Genomic DNA, 20,278 nt, shown 5'->3' with positions numbered 1-20,278 from the left:
TTGACGATGCTCTTGAGAGTCGGTGTCGTGTAGAGGATTGCGGTTTGCTTGACGGTCTTGACGCGCGGCACGATGAAGAGTGTTCGATGTCGGTGTACTTGAACCGGAGATAGTGTCGTCGGAGTGTCGACTTGAGAGGCTCCGTCTTGAGGAGGACGAAGTTGTAGAAGAGCGGTTGACCATCATGGTTCGGATATCTTCTTTGAGGGAACTCATGGATGTGTCGAAGTATTCTCTTGTACGTTGCTCGAATTGTCGTAGGTCGGTGGCGAGATTGTTGATGCGGTCGCCCAAAGCAAGTTGTTCTTGATGCAAAGCTCGATGTGCGCCAAATAGTTGAGTCTTGGTTGTCGGATGTGGGGTTCTGGCAAACCCTTAAGGTTCGAACACTGGGGTGCGCGCGAAGTCTTTCCCTCCTACCGATCTACGCCCCTAGCTCGCTAAGATCTCACGGATGAACTCGACGAACTCGCAACACAAAGAGACACGAGATTTATACTGGTTCGGGCCACCGTTGTGGTGTAATACCCTACTCCAGTGTGGTGGTGGATTGCCTCTTGGGCTGATGATGAACAGTACAGAGGGAAGAACAGCCTCCTGAGGTTGAGGTGTTCTTGTGCTTGATGTCTTGGCGGGTGAGAGCTGGGTGGACTGCTCGATGCGCTATCAGGTGCCCCCTACTATGGTGGCTAGCTCTACTTATATAGGCCCTGGTCCTCTTGCCAAATGTTGAGCGGGAAGGGAGCCAACAATGGCGGGCAAATTTGAAGGGGGACAGCTCGTACAAGCTATCCTGACAAAAGCGGTCTTCGCCTGCAAAAGGCTCTGGTGGTGACGCCGTCTTGGGCTCCACGATGACCTCCGTCTTGCCGTCCTCCTGGTCTTGGTCTCGTTGCACCGATATAGCAACCTTTGCCTGAGGCCTCGGTACTCCTCGCCTATGCTGGCCTCCTTAGCACCAAAGAGGAAACAAGGACGCTGCCCGCGCTGGCGCCCGCCTGGCGTCGATCGTCATGGCTCACGTCACGAGAGCCTCGTGGGGTTTGCCCCGCCTTGATATCTCCGCTCCTCGTGAGCCTGCTTGAGTAGGCCACTCCTGAGGAGGTCTTGCGTCGTCCGCCTCGCGAGGCTTGGCCCCTCGCGAGGGTCTTGGATGTCTTGTTGATGAAGATGGGCCGTACGGCCTGCTGGCTTAGCCACGCCGTGGGCCGCAGGCAGGCAAGTCTGGGGACCCCCGTTCCCAGGACGCCGATAGTAGCCCCCGGGCCCAAGGTGCGCTCGGGCTTGGCTTCGCGGAGAAGCCAAGGGTCAAGTACGGAGCACCGCGGGCCCCAAAAGCCTGCGGCCTCGGTTGACGCGTGGCGGTTGATTGGACGTGGGCGTCTCCGCTTCCCCACGCAGCCTCGGCAACTGCACGACTTGACAAGTCCCTGCGACATGCAAGGAAAACCATCATTACTTGCGATCGTGGGAGGCGCCGGTTGGCCTTCTCTTGCTATAAATGAGGAGGGGGCGGAGCCCCCGTCGCCCATCTCTTCCTCGCTTGCTTGCTTCTTCCTCCTTGCACCACTGCTAACAACAATGACGCCTATCAGAAGGTTTTCTGCCGAAGAGAAGGGAAAGGCTCCCCGGGATGATCCGGGGCCACTTCCGCCGAAGAAGAGGCCGGTCCACCGCCGTGATGAAACGGCGATGCAGGTGGTGACGAGGCCTTGGTGCGAGCGGCCTCCTCCGGGGTACCCGCTACCCTTGTACGCCCGAGCCGAGGGCTTGGGAGGACGGAGCGACGAGCAGCGCCACCCACGCCGCGCCCGGGGTCGCCGCGCCACAGCGACGCGTGCCGTCGCCCCCGGAATCCATGCCGTGGACTCCTCGCGCGAGCTGGTGCTGTGGGCGCCGATGCCTCCGAGCTCCTGGATCCGCTTCCCGTGGTTCTTCTCCAACGTGATGCCGCCAAGGGATCCACTCGAGCTCTGGTTGCAGCACGCCGACTGTAGCGCCCCGGCGACCGGAGCAGAGATCGAAGCGGTCCCCGCCGGCAAGATCTTCATGACTCATGGCTAGGGCGAGATCGCGCGGGTCTGCCGTGTGAGGGGTGCCCTCGCGATCCACTTTGAGTTCGATGGCGTCTCCACGCTCTTCTTCAAGGTCTTCGACGCGGAGGGCCGCCGCCTGGAATGCTGCTCCGGAGAGGAGCGCCAAGCTGTCGCGCGCCCCGCTCGCGGCCACTCCAGCAGCAGCAGCCCTTGGGAGTCCAGCAGCTCTCCTGAGCTCTATGAGACTCCGGAGACGAGCGATGACAGCTACGTGCCCCCGAGCTCTTGCCGCGCTCGGGGCAGAGCTGCGGAGTCTGGCCGTCGCCGCCGCTGATCTGGATGGGGTTGGCGCCGGCCTCCCGTGGCCCACTGTTGATGACGGCGTCTGCCACGGGAGGGTGGAGATAGGATTCCCCTTAGTTTTAGCTTTTGTTCCCTGCGAAGAATCATGAATTACCCCGTGGGGGCGTGTAAGGGTCTGTAATGTCTTTTGTGCTTATCTCCCCTGTTATGAAAATTTAGCGAACACATGTCCCGTTAAGGCTCGGTCCCCCCTTTCTTTCCTCGCGATAGCTTTTTGCCCTACGCTGACAGGTCCCGGTCCGCAGGCAGGCTACAGCCGTCGCTGGTATGCCAGGTCGCGTGCCGTGGTCAAGGCCAGGAGGTGTGCGGCCCGAGGTCCAGTAAGAGCCCCTGAGGCGCGATGCTCAGGAGGTCCCCCTTAGCGCTCAAGCAGCCATGGTAAGGCGAGAAAGGGAGTCGACGTGGCTGCAATGGGGTTGCGGCAAGGCGCGGGTGACCATTAGGCCCCAACATTTAGCTGATCCAAGAGCGGGACTTATCTTGTTGACTTTGCGGCGATTCCTGATGGTGCGCTAGGCCTGCGCGCCAACTTGTGCGGCATAGCCAGGCCGGCCCATACGAGTTTCCCTCCTCCCATGCTCTCCTTAATGCTCTACGTCCTCAGGTCCCGGCCCTCGAGCGAGCACAACTGCCGCTGGTATGCCAGGTCGCGATGCCGTGGTCAAGGCCAGGGGTGAGGGCTGGATAGCCAGTAAGAGCTCCTGAGTCGCGATGCTCAGGAGCCCCCCTTTTAACGCGCAAGTGAATTGCACGAGAGAAAAGGAGACTCGCGGCGCCACCTGCTATCCTCCCTGTGGAGTCCCTGTGAACAGGCACAAGAAGAAACACGGTTTGCCGCTATTGCTGCCAGCCTGCCGCTGGTTGGCCTGGATGAAGTGAAGGCACTGAGGGCCTCGTGAGGTGACGTGCGCGGGGCGTGCCGCGAGCCAGAGCTCGACCACTCAGATTTGTCGACATGGCAGGGACGGACCCGTGCACCAGCGCCGTGCCTGTTAGAAGGCCCCGTGGGAGGTGGTGATCGAGCAGGCGATAGCCGTAGGCAGGTTAATCATGGAAAGCAATTCAACTTGGGTAAATGCAGGAAGATACATGCCACTTGGTCCGGCCCGAGCGGCTTGGGGATGATGCAGCCCGAGGGGCGCTCCCAACAAGGTAAGCTAAAGACATAAGCAAAAGGGATACATGCCGCAGGGACGGACCCACGCGGCCTGGGAATAATGCAGCCTGAGGGGTGCTCCCAGCTAAACGAGCTTGGAAGATGTCACCTGGTTCTGTAGACGAAGTAGAGTTGGTGCAGCTGAAGGCGTACGTCGAAGAAATGACTCCTCATGAGCCACCGGAGCCCTGAGCCTCGGGAAGCTCTGGGGGCTCGGGAGGTTCCCCGAAGACCGTCTCCATCTCCTCCAGGACGGCATGGTACCTGGCCTCTTGAGCTGCCAGGACACGCCGCATGTTGTGGTGATAGGCTGACGCCACGCTCGGCAAGCCGAAGGGCATGCGAACGTAGCTGTGTGGCAGGCCCTCGCAGCAGCCCACACGCGATGGCCAGAAGCGCTCCTGAGATGCGGCCCTATTGAGCCCGGGGACGTCGATGCAGACACGCAGCCCAGCATCCTCGCCTGGATGGGGAGCTGCACCTCGCGAGCGGCTATCACCACGGATGGCTCTTGCGTCTTGCAGTTCCTGAGTGGTTTTGGTGATGAACTCCTGAGTGGTGGGCACTCCTTGCCCTGTTCTCTCCTGAGGAACACGTGCTGTGAAGCACGCCTCCAAGTGGTGCCCAAACGCCTCCCTCGTGAGGTTGGCAAGGTCTGAGGCCCTCCAGAAGAGAGCCCCCGAGCCCTGTCCGAGGAGAGCGCTGGGCGCACCTTCCTATGCGATGGAGGGAGGCGCCCCGGGGACGGACGCTGATCCTGTTGAGGCTCCTGCCGCGACGCCATCCTCCTGAGGTCCTACGCGGCGCAGCTGCTTCTTCTTGGGGATGGCCTCCGGAGGGCCTTCACTTCTGCTGTCGGGGTCGTCGATTGCTGCAGCTTGGAAGGCGCGCTCAAGGGAGCACACCGCATCTCTCTCTTCACACGGGACCGTGATGATTCCTCCGCTTCCCGGCATCTTGAGGACGTTGTAGCCGTGGTGGGTGACTGCCATGAACTTGGCCAGGGCCGGATACCCGAGGATGGCGTTGTACGGCAGGCGGATGTGCGCGACGTCGAAGTCGATGAGCTCGGTGCGGTAGTTCTTGCGTTCTCCGAAGGTGACAGGTAGGCGGACCTGCCCTATCGGTGTCGTGGAACCGTCGGTCACTCCTGAGAAAGGTTTGGTAGGCTGGAGCTGCTCGTATGGCACTTGGAGGTTGTCAAACGTGTCGACGGACAGGACGTTGAGCCCTGCGCCGCCGTCGATGAGGGTCTTGGTAACCTGCACATTGCTGATGACTGGGGAGCACAACATCGGGAGGGCGCCGGCAGTGGCCGCGCACTTGAGCTGATCTGCCCAGTTGAAAGTGATGGCGCATTGGGACCACTTGAGCGGGCGCGTGGTCTCCGGCTTGGGGAGCACCGCGTTCACCTCGCGAGCAAACTTCTTGAAGATGCGCTGAGAGGCTGGGGCCTGGGCGCCGCCCAAGATGCAGGCGTTTGCGCGCGGCTCCTGGAAGCCCCCAGCCCCCTCGTCCAGATGGTGGTCGTCGTTCCTTCTTGGCGGCGGAAGCGGGGGAAGACCGGTGTTGCCTTGGGGGCGATCCTCACAAGGCTGATCCCTCCAGGCACCCTCACGAGGATGATCCTGCCAGCGGTCCTCACGAGGCCTGTCGCGCCACTCCTGGCGCGGGCCACGGTCGTCCCAGCGTCCTCCTCCACGTCCTCCTCCACGGCCGTAGCCCCGCTCGCTTGATGTCTACTACACAACCTTCTCCTTGTAGACGTTGTTGGGCCTCCAAGTGCAGAGGTTTGTAGGACAATAGCAAATTTCCCGCAAGTGGATGACCTAAGGTTTATCAATCCGTGGGAGGCGTAGGATGAAGATGGTCTCTCTCAAGCAACCCTGCAACCAAATAACCAAGAGTCTCTTGTGTCCCCAACACACCCAATACAATGGTAAATTGTATAGGTGCACTAGTTCGGCGAAGAGATGGTGATACAAATGCAATATGGATGGTAGATATAGGTTTTTGTAATCTAAAAATATAAAAACAGCAAGGTAACTAATGATAAAAGTGAGCGTAACCGGTACTGCAATGCTAGGAAATAAGGCCTAGGGTTCATACTTTCACTAGTGCAAGTTCTCTCAACAATAATAACATAATTGGATCATATAACTATCCCTCAACATGCAACAAAGAGTCACTCCAAATTCACTAATAGCGGAGAACAAACAAAGAGATAATGGTACGGTACGAAACCACCTCAAAGTTATTCTTTCCGATCAATCCATTGGGCTATTCCTATAAGTGTCACAAACAGCCCTAGAGTTCGTAGTAAAATAACACCTTAAAACACACATCAACCAAAACCCTAATGTCACCTAGATACTCCAATGTCACCTCAAGTATCCGTGGGTATGATTATACAATATGCATCACACAATCTCAGATTCATCTATTCAACCAACACATAGAACCTCAAAGAGTCCCCCAAGTTTCTACCGGAGAGCAAGATGAAAACGTGTGCCAACCCCTATGCATAGGTTCATGGGCGGAACCCGCAAGTTGATCACCACAACATACATCAAGTGAATCAATAGAATAACCCATTGTCACCACGATTGTCCAATGCAAGACATACATCAAGTGTTCTCAAATCATTAAAGACTCAATCCGATAAGATAACTTCAAAGGGAAAACTCAATCCACTACAAGAGAGTAGAGGGGGAGAAACATCATAAGATCCAACTACAATAGCAAAGCTCGTGATACATCAAGATCGTATCACCTCAAGAACACGAGAGAGAGAGAGATCAAACACATAGCTACTGGTACATACCCTCAGCCCCGAGGGTGAACTACTCCCTCCTCGTCATGGAGAGTGCCGGGATGATGAAGATGGCCACCGGTGAGGGATCCCCCCTCCGGCAGGGTGCCGGAACAGGGTCCCGATTGGTTTTTGGTGGCTACAGAGGCTTGCGGCGGCGGAACTCCCGATCTCTTCTGTTCTCCGATGGTTTTAGGGTATATTGATATATAGGCGAAAGAAGTCGGTAAGGGGAGCCACGAGGGGCCCACGAGGGTGGAGGGCGCGCCCAGGGGGGTGGGCGCACCCCCCTGCCTCGTGCTTTCCTCGTTGCTTCCCTTACGTGCACTCCAAGTCACCTGGATTGCTTCCGTTCCAAAAATAACTCTCCCGAAGGTTTCATTCCATTTGGACTCCATTTGATATTCCTCTTCTGCGAAACACTGAAACAAGGGAAAAAACAGAAACTGGCACTGGCACTGGGCTCTGGGTTAATAAGTTAGTCCCAAAAATAATATAAATGTGCATAGTAAAGCCCATTAAACATCCAAGATGGATAATATAATAGCATGAATACTTCATAAATTATAGATACATTGGAGACGTATCAGCATCCCCGAGCTTAATTCCTGCTCGTCCTCGAGTAGGTAAATGATAAAAGAAAGAATTTATGAAGTGTGAATGCTAACAGGTGCACAAGTTTGATCAATGATAATTTCAATCACTTTTTCTAGCATCATTATATGTCATAACAGTTGCTCAACTCATAAAACTTTTCATGATCAAGTAACAAGCTATTCATATGTTAAAGCATAGACCATAAATATTCTTGAGAACTAACAAACCGTGTTATTAGTCATCAAACAATTACAATTCATCTTATTTTCAGGAAGAGTCTATGTCAGAGCTTTGATTCAGCAAACTTCACATACTCAACTATCATTTAGTCTTCCATGATTGATACCACTCAAAGCATATTTTTAGAACAAATAGTATTCATCGAACACAGAGAAAGATAGGGGCTTAATGTTTCGCCTCCCAACCTTTTACCTCAAGGGTAATGTCAACAGTAATAATTCATGCTCAAATATATTTGAATGGCCATATATGCCTAGATCTTTCCATCACATGATGCTTGCCAACTAAGGAGTAGGTTGGAATGAGAAGGAATACTACTGACTCTTGCATAAAAGTAAAAGATAGGCCCTTCGCAGAGGGAAGCAGGGATTTGCAGAGGTGCCAGAGCTCGAAGGAAAAACAGAGATGAAAATAATTTTGAGTGGTATGCTTTCATTGTCAACATAACGACCAAGAGTTCCCAATATCTTCCATACTACATACATTATAGGCGGTTCCCAAACAGAAAGGTAAAGATTTTTACTCCCCCTCCACCAACAATCATCAATCCATGGCTTGCCCGAAACAACGGGTGCCTCCAACTAACATCAATCCTCGGGGAGTTTTGTTTGCAATTATTTTTGATTTGATTTCGATCTTTTGATCATGGGACTGGACATCGCAGTTACCAGCCATTTTCTCATGAATGATGAGCGGAGTCCACTCATCGTGAGAATAACCCACCTAGCATGGAAGATACTGCTAGCCCCTAGTCGCTACATGAGCGATTCGGGCATACAAAACAGATTATTATTTGAAGGTTTAGAGTTTGGCACATGCAAATTTACTTGGAACGGCAGGTAAATACCGCATATAGGTAGATATGGTGAACACTCATGGAAGAAACTTGGTTCAAGGATTTTGGATGCACAAGCAGTATTCCCGCTTAGTACAGATATTTTGGCTAGAAAAGGATTCTAAATAGCAAGCACCACATGTTAGAGGATCCATAACAATATAACTTCTATACAAATATACCCAAGCATAACTCATTATGTTGTCTTCCTTGTCCAACTTCAGCTAATTTGCTCAGGTTTGAAAATAATTAATGGGGCTCACAATCATAGAAGATGTCCAAGATAGTATATTTATATGTGAAATCTCTCTTCCTTCAATATTCTTTCATGAATTGTTCAAGTGACCAATACAATGTTTGCTAACCTTCAAAAAATTTACCACCTCTACTTCTTATATGTAAAGTCATTACTCCCCATGGAATAAGTATATGAAACATATATAATTTCAGATTTATGACATTCAAATCATTCAACCATTTACTCATAGGATATAAGTGAAGCATACGAGTAAATGACAAACTACTCCAAAAAGATATAAGTGAAGATCAATGAGTAGTTGAATAATTATGCAACTATGTGAAGACTCTCTAACATTTAAGGATTTCAGATCTTGGTACTTTATTCAAACAGCAAGCAAAGCTAAAGAAAATAAAATGACGCTCCAAGCAAAACACATATCATGTGGTGAATAAAAATATAGCTTCAAGTAAAGTTACCGATGAACGAAGATGAAAGAGGGGATGCCATCCGGAGCATCCCCAAGCTTAGGCTTTTGGTTGTCCTTGAATATTACCTTGGGGTTCCTTGGGCATCCCCAAGCTTAGGCTCTTGCCACTCCTTATTCCATAGTCCATCGAATCTTTACCCAAAACTTGAAAACTTCACAACACAAAACTTAACAGAAAACTCGTAAGCTCCGTTAGCGAAAGAAAACAAAACACCACTTCAAGGTACTGTAATGAACTCATTCTTTATTTGTATTGGTGTTAAATCTACTGTATTCCAACTTCTCTATGGTTTATAAACTATTTTACTAGCCATAGATTCATCAAAATAAGCAAACAACACACGAAAAACAGAATCTGTCAAAAATAGAACAGTCTGTAGTAATCTGTAACTAACGCAAACTTCAGGAACTCAAAAAATTCTACCAAAATAGGAAGACCTAGATAATTTGATTATAGATCTGCTGCAATTGGAATTAGTATTTTATCACGTTCTGGTGATTTTAAACAATTGTTTTCGTGAACAGAAAGTTTCTGGAATTTTCAGCAAGATCAAATAACTATCACCCTAGAAGGTCCTATAGGTCTTACTTGGCACAAACACTAATTAAAACATAAAACCACATCTAACCAGAGGCTAGATAGATTATTTATTCCAAAACAGACCCAACAAGCGCTAATGTTTAACGCCCCTCGCTAGGCATGATGATTTCAATGATGCTCACATAAAAGATAAGAATCGAAACATAAAGAGAGCATCATGAAGAATATGACTAGCACATTTAAGCCTACCCACTTCCTATGCATATGGATTTTGTAAGCAAACAACTTATGGCAACAATAATCGACTAGCATAGGAAGGCAAAACAAGCATAACTTCAAAACTTTAAGCACATAGAGAGGAAACTTGATATTATTGCAATTCCTACAAGCATATATTCCTCCCTCATAATAATTTTCAATAGCATCATGAATAAATTCAACAATATAACCAGCACCTAAAGCATTCTTTTCATGATCTACTTGCATAGAAATTTTACTACTCTCCACATCAGCAAACTTCTTCTCATTCGGAATAGTAGTAGGAGAAAACTCAACAAAACAACTATCATGTGATTGAAAATTAAGATCAAGATGACAAGTTTCATGGTTATCATTATTCTTTATAGCATATGTGTCATCACAATAATCATCATAGATAGGAGGCATGCTTTCATCATAGTAAATTTGCTCATCAAAACTTGGGGGACTAAACATATCATCTTCATCAAACATAGCATCCCCAAGCTTGTGGCTTTGCATATCATTAGCATCATGGGTATTCAAGGAATTCATACTAACAACATTGCAATCATGCTCATTCACATATTTTATGCCAAGCATTCTATGTAATTCTTCTTCTAGTACTTGAGCACAATTTTCCTTTCCATAATTTTCATGAAAGATATTAAAAAGATGAAGCATATGAGGCACCCTTAATTCCATTTTTTTGTAGTTTTGTTTTATAGACTAAACTAGTGATAAAACAAGAAACTAAAAGATTTGATGGCAAGATCTAAAGATATACCTTCAAGCACTCACCTCCCCGGCAACGGCGCCAGAAACTGCTTGATGTCTACTACGCAACCTTCTCCTGGTAGACGTTGTTGGGCCTCCAAGTGCAGAGGTTTGTAGGACAGTAGAAAATTTCCCTCAAGTGGATGACCTAAGGTTTATCAATCCGTGGGAGGCGTAGGATGAAGATGGTCTCTCTCAAGCAACCCTGCAACCAAATAACCAAGAGTCTCTTGTGTCCCCAACACACCCAATACAATGGTAAATTGTATAGGTGCACTAGTTCGGCGAAGAGATGGTGATACAAGTGCAATATGGATGGTAGATATAGGTTTTTGTAATCTGAAAATATAAAAACAGCAAGGTAACTAATGATAGAAGTGAGCGTAAACGGTATTGCAATGCTAGGAAACAAGGCCTAGGGTTCATACTTTCACTAGTGCAAGTTCTCTCAACAATAATAACATAATTGGATCATATACTATCCCTCAACATGCAACAAAGAGTCACTCCAAAGTCACTAATAGCAGAGAACAAACAAAGAGATTATGGTAGGGTACGAAACCACCTCAAAGTTATTCTTTCCGATCAATCCATTGGGCTATTCCTATAAGTGTCACAAACAGCCCTAGAGTTCATAGTAAAATAACACCTTAAAACACACATCAACCAAAACCCTAATGTCACCTAGATACTCCAATGTCACCTCAAGTATCCGTGGGTATGATTATACGATATGCATCACACAATCTCAGATTCATCTATTCAACCAACACATAGAACCTCAAAGAGTGCCCCAAAGTTTCTACCGGAGAGTCAAGACGAAAACGTGTGCCAAACCCTATGCATAGGTTCATGGGCGGACCCGCAAGTTGATCACCAGAACATAAATCAAGTGAATCAATAGAATAACCCATTGTCACCAGGGTTATCCCACGCAAGACATACATCAAGTGTTCTCAAATCGTTAAAGACTCAATCCGATAAGATAACTTCAAAGGGAAAACTCAATCCATTACAAGAGAGTAGAGGGGGAGAAACATCATAAGATCCAACTACAATAGCAAAGCTCGCGATACATCAAGATCGTATCACCTCAAGAACACAAGAGAGAGAGAGATCAAACACATAGCTACTGGTACATACCCTCAGCCCCGAGGATGAACTACTCCCTCCTCGTCATGGAGAGCGCCGGGATGATGAAGATGGCCACTGGTGAGGGATCCCCCCTCCGGCAGGGTGCCGGAACAGGGTCCCGATTGGTTTTTGGTGGCTACAGAGGCTTGCGGCGGCGGAACTCCCGATCTCTTCTGTTCTCCGATGGTTTTAGGGTATATTGATATATATAGGCGAAAGAAGTCGGTAAGGGGAGCCACGAGGGGCCCACAAGGGTGGAGGGCGCGCCCAGGGGGTGGGCGCGCCCCCTGCCTCGTGCCTTCCTCGTTGCTTCCCTTATGTGCACTCCAAGTCCCCTGGATTGCTTCCGTTCCAAAAATAACTCTCCCGAAGGTTTCATTCCGTTTGATATTCCTTTTCTGCGAAACACTGAAACAAGGGAAAAAAACAGAAACTGGCACTGGGCTCTGGGTTAATAAGTTAGTCCCAAAAATAATATAAAAGTGCATAGTAAAGCCCATTAAACATCCAAGATGGATAATATAATAGCATGAATACTTCATAAAATATAGATACGTTGGAGACGTATCATCGTTGCGCTCGGGGTGTCGACCGAAGCGTCCTTCTCGTATGGCCTTGAGCTCTTGACAGTCGCTGGTGTTGTGGGTGTTCAGGTTGTGGAAGGCGCAGAACGACCTGCTGCTCTTGGATGACTCGGGCTGATTTCTGCTCCGCTTGGTGTCGGGCTCCGCTGCTAGCACCGCTGCCTCCTTGCGCTTCACGTCCTTGGCCTTGGCTTTCTTCTCCTCTGCGTCCGCGGCTGGCAGCCCAAGGAGAGAGAGGCGCCCCTCCTCAGCTCTTGCACACTTGGTCGCGAGGTTGAACAGCTCCTGAGATGTGCAAAGCTCCTCGTGGATAGCGAGCTCTTCCTTCATCTTGACGTCGCGGGCGCCGTTAGAGAATGCGGAGATGATGGCCTCGTCCGTGACCTTGGGGATTTTGAGGCGGGTGTTGTTGAAGTGCTGGATGTACTTCTGGAGGGTCTCTCCTGGTTGTTGCTTGATGCGGCGCAGGTCACCCTCGGCCGGCCGGCGGTCGCGAGTGCCCTGGAAGTTGGCGACGAAGCGGTCGCGCATCTCGTCTCAGGAGGAGATCGAGCCGTGCTGCAGGTTCAGGAGCCAGGAGCGGGCTCCATCCTTGAGATCCATGGGAAACCAGTTCCCATGACTTTCTCATCGCCGTTGGCTGCTTCGATGCTCAGCTCATAGAGCTGCAGGAACTCCGCTGGGTCGGCGATGCCATTGTAGCGAGGAGGCAGGTCCGGCTTGAACTTGCCTGGCCAGGCGACGCTACGCAGCTCGGGGGTGAAGGCGCGACAGCCGTCCGTGGTTGCTGGGGCCCACTTCGGAGGTGGAGCTTGGTCTTGATGAGGTCCGCGCGACGACGCTGCGGGCGGCGCGCGGTCTTGACGAGGCGGTGCGAGGAGTGCAGGTGCAGCTTCTCGCGGCCGAGGGATTTCTTGGCAGCTTCTCTCTTCGCGCGCGGGCACCGGGCGTGGCGGATCACGCCGCGGGGCCGCGCGCCTTGCTGCCAAGGCACCGTCTTGGGGCAGAGGTGGTGGAGGCACGCCATGAGCCTCATCGCCCGTGGCTGGTTGAGGGGCAGGTAGGGAGAGGGACGGCGCTTGGGAGCCCCCTGCGGCGCGGACGAGCTCGGCGACGCGGTCGAGCCACTCCTCATAGAGGTCGTCGAAGGGGCGGTAGCGCAGGAGTTCGTTCGCGGCGAGGAGCGCGGCCCGCGCCTCCATGGGAGCGCGGCGAGCGTGAGACGAAGAACCGGCCGGGGTCAGCGATGGAGTGGCGGTGCGGCCGTCCTACCGCACCGAAGGATGCAGCGAGGACGCCTGCTGCTTGTTCCCCGCCGGGCCGGTGGCAGCGTTGGCGGCGGGGGACGGAGAACGACGAGGTGGCCTGCCGACGGGAGCCATTTGAGCAACGCAGGCGGTGAGGGCAGCCCGACACTCAGCTCGAGCACGGCGAGCGTCCGCCATGGAGACGACGGAGCGACGAACTGACGGAAGGGAAGCTACGGCGCAGCCCTACCTGGCGCGCCAAATGTCGGATGTGGGGTTCTGGCAAACCCTTAAGGTTCGAATACTGGGGTGCGCGCGAAGTCTTTCCCTCCTACCGATCTACGCCCCTAGCTCGCTAAGATCTCACGGATGAACTCGACGAACTCGCAACACAAAGAGACACGAGATTTATACTGGTTCGGGCCACCGTTGTGGTGTAATACCCTACTCCAATGTGGTGGTGGATTGCCTCTTGTGCTTGGTATCTTGGCGGGTGAGAGCTTGGTGGACTGCTCGATGCGCTATCAGGTGCCCCCTACTATGGTGGCTAGCTCTACTTATATAGGGCCTGGTCCTCTTCCCAAATGTTGAGTGGGAAGGGAGCCAACAACGGCGGGCAAATTTGAAGGGGGACAGCTACTACAAGCTATCCTGACAAAAGCGGTCTTCGCCTGCAAAAGTCTCTAGTGGTGACGCCGTCTTGGGCTCCACGATGACCTCCGTCTTGCCTCCTCCTGGTCTTGGTCTCGTTGCACCGATATAGCAACCTTTGCCTGATGCCTCGGTACTCCTCGCCTGCGCTGGCCTCCTTAGCACCAAAGAGGAAACAAGGATGCTGCGCGCGCTGGCGCCCGCCTGGCGTCGATCGTCATGGCTCACGTCACGAGAGCCTCGTGAGGTTTGCCCCGCCTTGATATCTCCGCTCCTCGTGAGCCTGCTTGAGTAGGCCACTCCTGAGGAGGTCTTGCATCGTCCGCCTCGCGAGGCTTGGCCCCTCGCGAGGGTCTTAGATGCCTTGTTGATGAAGATGGGCCGTACGGCCTGCTGGCTTAGCCACGCCGTGGGCCGCAGGCAGGCAAGTCTGGGGACCCGCGTTCCCAGGACGCCGACATTGGTGACATAGGATGAGATGTCTCCGTCTTGTTCCAAGAAGAGTGGGTCGGTAGAAGTACTTGTCCTATCCATCATTCCAAACAAACATATGTGAGTGGGAGAAAGAGAAAAACCAATACCAAATGTACCTTGACCGATGTTGAAGATGGATCAAAGATCACTCCAATGTGTAACGAGGAAATAGCACAATTGGTATCAATTCTTGTCGGTTTCTCACACCTACACAAGTAAAAGCTTATGGTGGAGCTTGGTTAGGATGGTGGCACAAAATTTGATGCAATTGTAAGTGAGACTCAATAATGTTGGATAAGATTCGCAAATTTGCAAATGCAACAAGTAGACCAATAGAAATATATGGTACACGGAAACACACACGCAAATAGATAATGTGGGATTGTGCAACAAAGGGTGAGCCAAAATGTGGAATCCACCAAGATGCTCTTGTTGCACAACACTAGAGAGACGCTAGCACGATTGCACAATAGGCGGATACGAACTTGTGCACAACCTACTAAGCAAAAATGCAACGACTTATGTCCCAAGTATGCTATATGTATGATGCTTCTATGCTTTGATCCAAGATGATCGAGTATGACAATCTTAATGTTGTATGATGCTATGGTTCTTTCTTATAAGCTCTTTGCTTATCTTTCCCTTTTGCTTAAAAGCTTGTTTGGCTCTTTGGTGTTTGAGCTCTTTTCTCATGCAATGCTTTACGAACCAAGATAGAAATTGTGTATGTGATGACAACTTGTGACACAAGAGATGATACTAAGATATGCAACACGATGATATGGTATGTATGCTACGGGAAGTATGATCACTAATGTGCACAAGTCACGTTGCCGGCAATACTCAACGGCTAGTCTCGATGGGTAAGCTACGCAAAAGTAAGGCTATGGGGTTATCATGCAAATGCAAGAAAGTATGATGATATCACGATACCAAGATGATACCAAGGTGAGGGTGATACCGAAGTAACCGTTCATAGTAGTCCGACTCCTAGGCAAAGATGAGCGGTGGTGATGTTGATGTCGAACCGTACCTAGATAGCCGAAACACAATAGGACACGGAAACCACAACTCAAATTCTGAAAGCAAAATGGGTCCAAATTGTCGGAGTTGGTAGCGGGAATGGCTATGGTCTTGTTATGCGGAAGTGGTGGTAGTATGCGGAAGTGTGTGGGCACCGGAACAAAATTTGGCGAAAGTTAGGCGGAATTGGAGCGGTGGATGGAAGCTGCTGTCAGGGGCCGGATGTCCGGGTTGATCGCCGGATGTCCGGGTCGGGCCGGATGTCCGGGCTGTGGATCCGTGGACGAACTCGAAGAACACCACGTGGAGAGGTCAAATCCGGGGCAAAATTCGGAAGATTTTGTGGATGGAAATTGGGGAAAAGATGGGGAAAAGCAAGATCTACTTGCAACACACGAAATCCGCGGATCAAATCCAACAAAACTTCATCACACCAACTAATCACAAAAAAAAATTGGGGCTATTTTTGGTGGGGATTTTCGAATTTAGGACGAAATCAACAAAACTAGGCTAGAAAACAAAGAGAGGGGGCTCCGAAATCGTGATCAACGTGGCTCATGATACCAAGATGATGTAGGGTGGAACCCTAGATGGCCGATCTTTCACGAAAGGAGCGGATCCCAAAGAGGAACACGAAGAACACGAGGGGAAATACGAGAGAAACACTCAAACCAACAAGATATAGTCACACATGTGCTAGATCCTCCAAACACGAGAGGAGATACAAGATCCACGATCAACAACAGACAATACAAAGGGTAACCGGCTCTTCTCCGTGAGGAGGTCTTGATGGGGCCACCCAAGAAGGGGGTCTTGAATCCAACGTGGATCGTCTCCGTAGAGGGGCCGCGGTCTATCTCGTGGAGCAGATCCGTATGGATGAGCAATGCTCTATCTCACATATGAGCTAAACCAATGCTAACCCTAGAAAGAGGGAGATGGGAGAGTATATATTGTCTAGGGGGGCGAAAGGGTGCATGGGGCACGGCCCTTTACTGTGCGCAGACATGCGGAGCCGGATGTCCGAGGCTTCGGGAGGGGCCGGATGTCCGGGCCGGAGGAGTTAGCTTCTGTAGGTTCTGGTGCGTAGCGCCGGATATCCGGGCTTCTAGCCGGATTTCCGGGCTCGGGCCGGATGTCCGGGCCCTGTAGACTTCGGCGGCTGGGCTGCTGCTGATGTGGTCGCTCCAGGGGCCGGATGTCCGGGGCCTGGAAGGTGATCTTGCTTCCTTCCGTTGGTTCTCTTCATCCATGGACTTGGCGGCTTGTCCGTCTTCACGTGCATCCTTGGGATGTTCCTCTTGACACCTAATCATGCATAGCATATCGGATTTAGGTAGTAGCCATGTCTCGAGTGGATCATATGTGATATCACTAAGGAAGGAAGTCACCTCGTTCTCGAGAGCTCTAGCTCGTGCTCGTGTCATAGGTCCTCTTGGCTCTTGATGAGACGATGGTAGGTCCATGGGATGACCGTAGGATGCTCCGCATCATACCTGAAGGTGGGCGACGATCTGTTCGTCCACCTCTCAGGGACAGCGAGCACCAGGGTGCCCATCGAGGGGGAGGTGTTCGACGACGAGGTGCTCACCGCCGCCGGGCTTGAGGTTGTCGATGAACCGGGCGCTGGTGGTGGCGGTTCCCAGGAGGAGCAGCTCCTTTGGGGCATGAGCGCCAACTTCCAGAAGCTCCAGGCGCTCCACCGTGCCTGTCTGGACAAGGCGAAGTCCAGGATGGCGGCGGTGGACAAGGCGGAGGTAGACCTCGCGGGGTGCGTCGCTGAGACGCAGGCTTGGTTTCACGAAGCCCATGAGGAGCTGAAGGTTGCCTAGGACCTGCTGGCCGAGCGCAAGCTGGAGCTCGTCATGAAGCAGGCCGACATCAAGAAGGCCCAGGAGTGGCGAAGGAGTAGGCCGCCAAAGACGAGGCCGCTCGGCACCAGCACCAGGCCGAGCTAAACTCCCAGAGGAGGACCTTGCCGCTCGCGAGGTGAAGCTTGCCGCAACACTCCGCGACAAGGACAAGGAGGTGGAGAAGTTTGTCATGCAGCGGACCCAGGAGCTGGAGCAGAAGCACAAGGAGGCGCTCGATGCTCAAGCTCTGGCCCATGCCGGCAAGGTGAAAGAGCTAGAGGTGTGACGAGACGGGCTGAAGGAGCATGCCCTGTAGCTGGCGAAGGAGAAGGACATGCTCAACGGTGCTCTGGTGGAGGCGCAGGGCGCAGTCCTCGGCAAGGCTGAGGAGCTCTCCAAGGACAACGGCTCCATCAAAGACCTCAAGCTGAAGCTGGAGGGTCTCGAGGGGACGCTCTCGGAGGCCAGGGCCTGGGAGGAGACCCTGGCCAAGAATCTGGAGAAGGAGAGGCAGCTGCGGAAGAACGATGCCGCCAACCACGCGGATTTTGTGAAGGGCGAGAACCTTTGGATCAGCCGCCTCGCCGACGTCGCCGGCAGGATCACCACGCAGCTGGCCACCATGGGGATGCCGCACGTGAGGTACGCCCTAGAGCCGAATGCGAGTCCCAATGCCAAACTGACCCTGTTCTTCGAGGGTGTTCTTGGAGCCCTGGAGCTGTTCCGCTCCAACAGGGCGGCCTCTCTAGTCGATGAGGCCCGGAGGCTTTGCCGGGGTGCCATGCCCAAGGTCCTCACCAAGGTGGTGTACTGGAACCCCAACCTCGACTTCGACGCCGCGCTAGAGAGCTTGCCGGAGGGCGTGGACCTTGCGGCGCTCGAGGAGCGTATTGAGCCCATCATCAGCCGCGTCGACGGAGTTCAGAGGATCGAGGGCCAGAGCCGGGACTAGGCACCCCGTTTCTTATCGCCGCTGCGAGTTCAAAACCAAGACAGTTTTATCTTAAGTTAGAACCGCAACGATTATTTGATGTAATATAACTCTACAGTATCCTGAAATGATGCATGTTATTTTCTCGTTTGATCTCCCTTTGTATGTCCACCCTACGTTTATCGGGTAGGCTTGCCGGCGCGTAAACCCAGGGGACGGCACCTTGAGGACAGATCCCCAATGGCCTGCCGGGCGTGCTTGCCGCCAGGCAAACCACCTTACTGTTCTTGACGCGGCCGCTCGAACTGTCGAGCGGACTCGAGGCAGAACATGACCGTTGCCAATTGCAAAAGGCCACCCTGCCGCCCTCAACGCAGCCGCTCGAACTGTTGAGCAGACTCGGAACATTGCAAGGGCATTGCCAATAGTGGAAGGGCCCCATTGCGTGCAGGTTTTCCATACGCGGGGCAAGATCTTCGGGGATGATAACCATATGTATATAAAAAAAGGATTGCTCAGAGTTTTGCATGACTTAGCTTTTTTGTCATTGCGTGAGCGTCCACCACATCTGTCGATGACGCCGCTCCTTTGGTCGTCTTCTTTCTTGGAGCGACGACCATGACAAAGCCGCTGCTCCAACCAAACCAGATTTTCACAACTGCGCACCCCCTACCTGGCGTGCCAAAGATGTCGGGGGAAACGACACCTATGGAATCACTGGGATCCCTTCTACGGTTGGCGGGCACAGGGTTGTGCAAAGAGCGGGTCTGGTAGTTAGCACAAAGATCATTTTACCCAGGTTCGGGCCGCGAGGATGCGTAATACCCTAGTCCTGCTTTGGTGTATATATCTGAGTGTTCTTGAGCTCTCGAACTAGCTACGGTGCGTGTCTAGTCCAAAAGATCCGAATCCTTCTCCTGTACGCCTCGGGCCTCATTTTATAGACAAAAGGGGCTGCTATAGTGGCACACATGAGGTGGAAAGGTATACAGTGGCTAAGTTTATCCTCTGGCACCTTCGGGCCAACGCACTTAATGCGCTGCCGACGTGCCCTCCTTGCTTTACCGGGGACAGCGAGGAAGCTCGTCCCAGCTGTCGCCGCCTCGCCTGGCTCTGACGAACGTCCGGGCTAATGAGGTGTAGTAGCGCCACGCTGGCTGGCTGCTGGGCTGGCGCGGTGGCGGAGTCTTCACGGAGTTCTACATGCCACCACGCAGGTGCTTGCTGAGTTGGCCTGGAGACCTGTGCGCCGCCACGTAGGTGCCTGCTCAGCTGGTGGGGCTGGCAGCTGTATGGGAACGGCGGTGGAGCCTTGGCAGATGTGGGCCTGGCTGTGGCCTCGCGAGTGTCCTCGGCAAGGGTCTTGCTAGGGCATCGCGGTCGTCCCCGGCAAGGGTCTTGCCGGGGGTCTCGTGGATTTCCTCGGCTATGATCCCGCCGAGGATCGTCGTCTTCTGGTCCTCATCTGATCTTGTATGTTTATGCTCTTCACAAAGATCTGCATGCCACCATAGAGGTGCCTCCCGAGCCTTGGTTCCAATGTGGTTGATGGTGTTGGAGCCCTTGGGCTCAAGGGTGGCGCGCTCTCCTGGCGTTGGGCAAGTTCCCCTGGCAAGGATCTTGCGGGGCCGCGGAGGCCACCCCGGCAAGGGTCTTGCCGGGGGAGTCCACCTCGCCCTCTTGCTCTTTGTGTCTCTGTCCTGGCGTTGCTTTGGCCGTCTTGTGCCTTTGTTTCCATCCTCTGCCCTGCTTAGTTGTAACGCCCCGGATCCGATGCGCCAGGTGTCCTCCAGTTATTCTTCATGTTGCCATGTCTTTTGCTTGCGTGTTGCATTTTGTGATGTCATCATCTGCATTGCATCATCATGTTTTTCAAAACTTGCATCCGTTCGGGTTCCGCCGGTTCTCTCCGTTGTCCGTTCTGAGCCCAACCACTCACTCGCACGCGCCCGTCGCCCTCTCAGACCTTGGTTCGTGAGCGGGAGAAAAACATTCTCGAAATGGGCCGAGGTTTGCCGAGTGGCCTTGGTATATCACCGGCAGACCGCCCGTCAAATTC

The sequence above is a fragment of the Triticum aestivum genome, chromosome 1D (genome assembly GCF_018294505.1).
Source record: "Triticum aestivum cultivar Chinese Spring chromosome 1D, IWGSC CS RefSeq v2.1, whole genome shotgun sequence".
NCBI lineage: Eukaryota > Viridiplantae > Streptophyta > Magnoliopsida > Poales > Poaceae > Triticum > Triticum aestivum.
Note: the sequence above shows the minus strand (reverse complement) of the source record.